We start from the raw sequence: 7,306 nt of genomic DNA, 5'->3' as shown, positions 1-7,306 counted from the left end.
GTTGACTCAACTCTAATGACAACATTTCTATGTACTGCAGTATGGAGATGAGAAAGTACGTCCGATCGTCTACTGCCTAGAAAGCGGGATGCCCCTGGGGTATTTGCCAGCATAATTCTCTTCTTAACACAACGACCTTACTCCGCTGCTGTTGTCAGATTTAGTAACAGCAGATGCATGAGAGGAGCTGGTAGGAAAAAGTCTCCTTCAGCTTGTTCAAATGCCATATGTGTGTATGAGCTTTCAAAGGGCCCTCTTTTATGTCCGTGACGTATGACTGTTTCTGTGTAGACGGCATCTCGTGGAGAGAGAAACGCTACCCCAGCACAACGCTGCTGTCACCCAGAATACAGATGGAGGATCTGCCCTTGTGCACTTTCCCTGACGTGCGTACTTACATAGATGGCTCTATTCTGCACTGGTGTGCGTGTGTGTTTCTGGGTAGTGTACTTTCTGCAAGTGGGGAGACGTTCGGCTGCTGCAGTGGAGTATTCTGGAGTGTGATTATTTTTAGTGTCTGAGTTTCTCTCTGTCCCTGTCTCTCTCTCTCTCTTACCAAATTGAGGCAGTCATCTCTGCAATAAAACCATTTCTGGTTCCTGGCAGAATGTAAGACTCTCAAGACTAAAGGGGTCGGAGATGTGGTTTTGTGCTGCTAGAAATTATTGTGGTGTGTTTTTCTTTCTTTTTTTTTTTTTTTTGGTCAAGAAGGGGCGTACTTTCCTGTCCCTACACAGAACATCAGGATAGCATTAATGCTGTATGGGAAAGTGATCTCAGACTACAGTCCTGGCCACTGAGACTCAACACATTTAACCTTTAACCTTGCTGCTCCCATGATATTTTGCAAAAAGGCATTCTTTCACTGCAACAAGCCATTGCAGCATACTGTTGTGAAATTAAATCTAGCTGCTTTTTTAGGACTCCCATGCTTTATTTGGCTTCTTCCTCTTTTCCCAATCTGTCTTTGATTGTTCAGGGAAATCTTGTGAAATGCAAATGGGGCCAAACAGAATGCAATTGCTGCTGTGTGATGATTATGAGGGAGAACTAATGATGTCCCAACACTGGGGTCAGGTAGGGTTTAATTAGAGGAGGCACAATCAGTGTCACTCTACTCCTGCGCCTTTGCTGTTCCCGATGCCTGTCTGGTTCTGTGCCAGCTTCATCTCCAAGAGAGTTTAAAGAAAATGGGCTGCTGATGTGAAAAGAGAGAGAGAGAGAGGGGGCAGAAATTAATGCAGCTAAGTTCTTTTGTTCAGAATCGGGCTGTTTTGGAAATGGAATCCACCCCCCCCCCCCCCACCCCCCCTTTAAGAAGCATTGGCCTGTCTGCAGATAAAGGTGGAGGTTAATGAACGGAACGAAATGGAAAAGGTCGCCATTCGTGCTCCTGAAAACATCGGTCCGCTGTGAGAAAAAAGTCTTGTGATGTGTTTAACTCAACCCGTGCACAGCGGAACATGGAGCACACAATGCTAACCTCAGCAGCAAAATGAAACATCTCCCATGCCGTTCACTGTGATCATAAATTATTGTTAAGCAGGAATATGTTGTGCAACTGAGCAGATTACTCAAACAAGGAGACCAGATTGGACAGATGAGTGAGACCAGCCAAGGAGAATAACTGTGGCCAACATTCCTGATTATCCAATCAGCGCTCCAAAAACATCAATTCCATCTCGTCAATAGATAATTAAGAGGGATAATTGGCTGGCTGTGCTCTGGGTAGACAAGCACTGCTGGTAAAGTTCCATCCCTTACCTCAGCATCACACATCACACACACATCACACACACACACACGCCCTGCAGAGACATCTGTCCACTGAAGGTCAACATTACATCTGATGTGATAACTTGGAATTTAAGAAGCTGGTAGTATTACAGTCTTTCGGTGATCCAAATCAATTTTTGAAATTTTGCATGTTTTGTAAATACATACGTGTGACAAATTAAAGAAAAAAATCTCACTAACGTGTTGGGGCGACCATGTGTCGTCAGAACAGCTTCAGTGGTTCTTGGCATCGATCCTCTCTGGACTCTGGGCACCATTCTTCCAACCGTTATTCCCTCATTTGGTGTTTTGATGATGGTGGTGGAGAGCGCTGTTTAACACAGTGGTCTAAAATCTCCCGCAGGTGTTCAGCTGGTTTGAGATCTGGCGAGTGCAAAGGCCACAGCATACGATTCACATCATTTTCATATTTCATCAAACCATTCAGTGCCCTGCGGATGGGGGCATTGTCATCCTGTTTCTCTGCTCATTTTTGAGGTTTTCCCTGTAATTTGTCAACCGTCTGTTTATTGTGTGTTTTACTGCACACTAAACATTTTCAGTGATTTAAAGTATCCTCCATTGAAGAGTACAGTAAGATTTAACAAGATTTATCTTGAGAGATCTTTCTTTTTTGGGGGGGGGTCTGAGTGGAGTGAACAGTCAGCTGCTCCACATTAGGATCTTTTCTGTGTGGCCTCTGTTGTTTTTAAACCACTTCAAAAGATTATCTTACGTGGCAACTAAAGACCCATTTTACAAGGCCATCACCTCACCCTTTCCAAGACCAGAGTTGTGTTTTTTTTTTTTTTCAACCATCTTGCTCAGAGCTATTCATCCCTTTTAGATCCATGAGTGTCTGTGAAGTACAGGCCAGCAGATTTAACCGGACAGGGCCAGAGATTTAAAACACTGACCTGCCCGGTCTCAACAGCTGTGTGCTAATCCATTCCATTGCTCTGACTGTCCTCCCCCTTTTTTCTGCTCTGGTAAATAGCAAGGTCCTTAATGTGTGAGATCAAGAGGAAAATAAGGCTCTCCAAATGGAATCAAATCACACGGAGGGGCTGCAGCAAAAGGCCTCGACAGCATTAGGGCCAGAATAAGACAGAGCAATTGGACTGTAATTCCTTTTCCAGCTATTAGCCCGTCACAGCTTGCCGTACACTCGTTTGCTCGGTTCGCTTCTCGTCCCTCTCCCCCGACCAACCAGTCTTTGATTAATTCATTAATTCACAAACAGAAGCTGAATCACATCTCAGCACTCGGTCGACTCAAATTGGATGCAGGGTAACAATCAGTCCCTCCCACCCCAGTCTGATCTGACAAATAAAAAATACAGCATTACTGAGTAAATAGATCTCTGTCCATTCGGCCTGATAATTTGTTGCATTTTCATGTTTTATTTATGCTCAGAGAAGCTGCCTGTTCTCGTATATCACAAACCCAACGAGGCAAGGCGGGTAGGGGTGTATTGATTTGGGTTGACTGTGCACCCCTCTGCACAGCCCTACTCCTACAGCCCCAGCTACGCCCTTTGCAGTTTGTATTCGTCTCAAGCTTTTAGCCCTCTAGCCCTTGTGCATTGGCTTTCATTCAATGGTCCCCCTTCTTGGCTCACGCAAGGCCCAATCCCATTCCCATGCATTCAATATTCCCATTATAAGCTCATTAGTCTAGTCATTGTTTTGGGCTCATTAATAGGATATCCATCGCCTTAGACACCTCTGAATTACCATGTCACAGTGTGGCCCCTTTCACAGCATCAACAGTGGGTGGATTTGCGGAGTTGTGTGAGCGTGTGTGTCTGTGTGCATCAAGTGCTTGTGTGTGCCATGTCGACCTTGAGTTTGCTGACATGCCAGCCCCTCTAGAAACCTGCTGACACACTTCATGTACATACACATGCACCCACACATACACACACCGAAGTCGTCCCTCCTCAGAGTCAGTTCCCCGCCCACTCGCTCCCAGAGGCTTGTCCGTCAGTGATGCAGGAGACAGCGGAGCGAGCGGCAAGGGGGGCTGGGGCTGGATCAGGGTTTTTAACATGCGAAGCAGGTCCTCCTGTGCGTACGTATTGATCCTCGGAGGGCTCCCAGGCCCCCTTTTTCCTTTCTTTCCCCGGCAGTGGAGGCCATTCATCACCGCAGCCATGACTGGAGAGCTCAAACAGCCGTCTCTGTCAGAAAATGGGCTGCGCCAGGCGGTGCCGTGCCACACCGAACTGGCCTCTCACATCAGGAGGGATGAAGCCTCGACACAGTGGCTCATGGCGTGATCCGTTTCCCTCATTCACAGGAGTCATCCATAGTGTGCTGGTCAATGCACAGTCATGCCTCTATAACGCTGAGCCTCCCTTAACTGCTCTATTGGATTGTGTTCCACTCTCACCTAACATGTTTTTATTGATTTTTCAGGAATGAAAAAAAAATCATAAATGCCAAGCAAGGTTTTATGCTCTTGGTAAAAGTTACTTGTCTCGTTGACAAGAAAACAATCAAGTTTTAAATGGTAGTTCCTCTGTAGGACCATTAAAAAAAAAACTGTGCTCAAAGTGGAAATATGAATCTTAATATCCAGGTCATGTTTATCTCTGACATCTTTCCCCTGGCTGGTGATTTATGCGAGTCTCATGGCGTCTCCCTGCCTTCCTGCCTCCTGCCACACCTAGGCCCTCCCCCGCGCCCTCATGTTTGATTGATAGTGACTTTCGATGCCATGGGGAGACGTGCATCCCAGCTGAGCTGCACGGACTGGATCTCCAGCCTCAGCCTAAGTTTGGGCCATGACAAGGACGAACAGGGAGAAATAAAGATGGTGGGAGGGAGCAGAACGGAGCGTGGCCTTGGCGTCAGATGTGTTTTAAATAACTTTGACAGAGGAGTTTGAACCATCTCTCTGGGCTGGAGCTAATCTGATGTGAGAGGATGCCACACTGAGGCTGATAGGACACAGAGATAGAGGAGGGGAGGACAGGCAGAGGGAGAGAGAAAGGGTAATAGAGGTGCTCACTCAGCTGGTGGGAAATCTGCCCTCTTCATCTTTTCATCTCTCCAGCCTCTCTCTTTCTCACTTTGCCCCTTCCTCTCTCACCCAGTTATATCCATTTACCACCAAGCCCCGGCTCTCCTCTATTCTCTCTTCTTTCTCTTTCACACTTTGCGTCACGCTCCCTCTTGCCTCCCTCCATCTCTCTCTGTCATCCCCTTCACTCACCATCTCCCCCACCTCGCCACTCCCTTCTTCTGTCTTTCACAGACGATTTAGGAAGTCACAGCCTCTCCCTTCCATTTATGAAATTGCTCATGTTATTTCCTGCCTCCCCCCCTCATCCCTCCTCCAGTGCCCAGCTCTCTCTCATAAGTCTCAGTGGTTGCATCCTCTCTCGGCAGATAGTCCCCGCATGGCTCAATCCTCCATCCAGAAAGCACAAAGCTCAGTGGCCAGTGCTAAAAAAAAAAAAAAAAAAATTATCCGGGGAGTAATATTCTCAGACAGCACGACTAGCCGCTGACACCACGACCCCGCCATAACACTGAGCATTCATTCTTAGTCCCCACCCATGGCCTCTTGTTTACCTCATCGGCCTGTGGCCACTGTGAAAAGGCACATGCTGCCCGTGGCTGTGTCTTTTTTATGGCACACTGCTCTGAGGCCATTGCTGTTATGAGTGTTGCTCGAGTGCTGGTGTAGTCAGAGAGATTTACAGGGCATCAAAAACATCGTTTTTTTTTTCCACATAATGGTGAAGCACTGCACCTGTTCAGGCAGAGGAGACTGGAAGCTGCAAAATGGAAATATGCATTTAAGAAGACATTTTTTTGAATAACAGAGTACTTGTCTAAGTTTTTGATCTTAGGAGGGAACTGTTTTATTTGAAGTTAAATAAAGTTAAATCTGCATTGATCGATTAAAATATATATATATATATTATCACATTATAAAATTTGTGAAAATGTGTTAGCACACAGTTGCCTGTTCAGCTACTGGTCCAGCTGACACTGAGCAACATTAGCATTCATTTGGAATTGAGCTTAAGGCGACCTGGCAAATTTAAGTCCAATATTCATTCACTCTTCTTTTCGCTCTGTCTTAGTCTGTCTAGAAAATGATTTGGCTCTTTACCCCACTACACTTTGTTCACCAGTTAGCTGCTAACTCTGTCTGCCTGCAGTTTGGTGCTGTGCAGGAAGCATCTGCTGGTTTATCAGAGCCTTTATTTTTACTATAAACAGCTGCTTGCTGCCAGAAATTAGGCTGGTGAGATACGTGAGATTGAACCAAAACATAAAGTTGTGGGCTTTAAAACCAAGACACTGAGCTGAAAGACACTAAAACACTGATTTTGGTGATAATACTATGTGGGTTTGTCAGAGTCCCATTTTGTCTTACACATCATCATCATTTGATCCGTTGGTAATATAACAGTATTGATCACACTAGCTTTACATTTTTTTTAACGCTTAGTGATTAGATAAAGCCAACAATAACACAACAAACACTACTGGGATCCTCCATTTTCCTTGTCTGATTTTGTAATTCTGTTTACTGAAAGGCCACTAGAAATCCTTCAGGACATTATCACAATTGATGTGTTAGCTCGCTGGCTATCAAGAAAAAACATGCAAGTTAAACAGTTCTGATAGTGCTGTACTTTTCATGAAGGCTAACTTCTAGTCTTTGTGCTAAATGAGACTAAACACATCCCAAGGCTAATACTGTATACTGACTGTACTGATGCTGATATCATCATTTCTGACTCTTGGTAAGACAGCAAATAAGAACATTTTCTAAAATGTCAGAAAATCCTTTGTTATTAGTGAGATCAGATTATTAAACAATGTAACCTTCACGAACAGCTACCTTATTCACAGTAATTGGGTGTAGTGAAGTGAGAGTAGTGTGCATGTAACCTTACACAATGGGAAGGCCCCCATATGAATAGTAATGCAGGGATGCGTGTGTGCCTAACCTGTGACTGTGTGCATGCAAGCACATACAAATGTATTTTTCAAGTTAGAGTGTGATGTAGAGCAGAACAGACAGAGAGCCAGACAGCAGGAAGTAGGGAATGAGTGTCAAATGGTGAAAAGAGAAGAAAAAAATCCAGGGGAACCTTGATGGTTCTTGGCTTAGTGTGGGTAAGTGAGGGATGGCAGGGTAAAGGAAGGAGAGAGATTGAGTGAAGGGTGTGTGTGTATGTGTGTGTGAGGTGGGGGGTAGAGTGTGGCCTGTCCTTGTGCCTCCTCCACTCCTCTTCTCCCAGCCGCCTTCTCTCTCTCTCTCCTCTCAGCCTGTTTCTGGCTCATTACCCCCTCCGCCAGCAGACTTCTCCCTGGGCGGCAGCGAAAAGAACTGTCCTCTCTCGCTCTCATCGACAGCCGCAGCCCGAGCACTGCCCTGCCCTCCTGATATTAATCAACACACACTCCTTCAAGCACGCGCACACACTCTCCCTTGTGAGCTCCTCTGACGGACAGGCTGGTGGGCAGCCGTCTCTTCTCCGGGCCCTCACTTGCAAATGAGA

This window comes from Toxotes jaculatrix, chromosome 17, assembly GCF_017976425.1.
Source record: "Toxotes jaculatrix isolate fToxJac2 chromosome 17, fToxJac2.pri, whole genome shotgun sequence".
In the NCBI taxonomy this organism is placed as follows: domain Eukaryota; kingdom Metazoa; phylum Chordata; class Actinopteri; family Toxotidae; genus Toxotes; species Toxotes jaculatrix.
The sequence above is the reverse complement of the archived record's forward strand: the minus strand, read 5'-3'. Positions refer to the sequence as shown.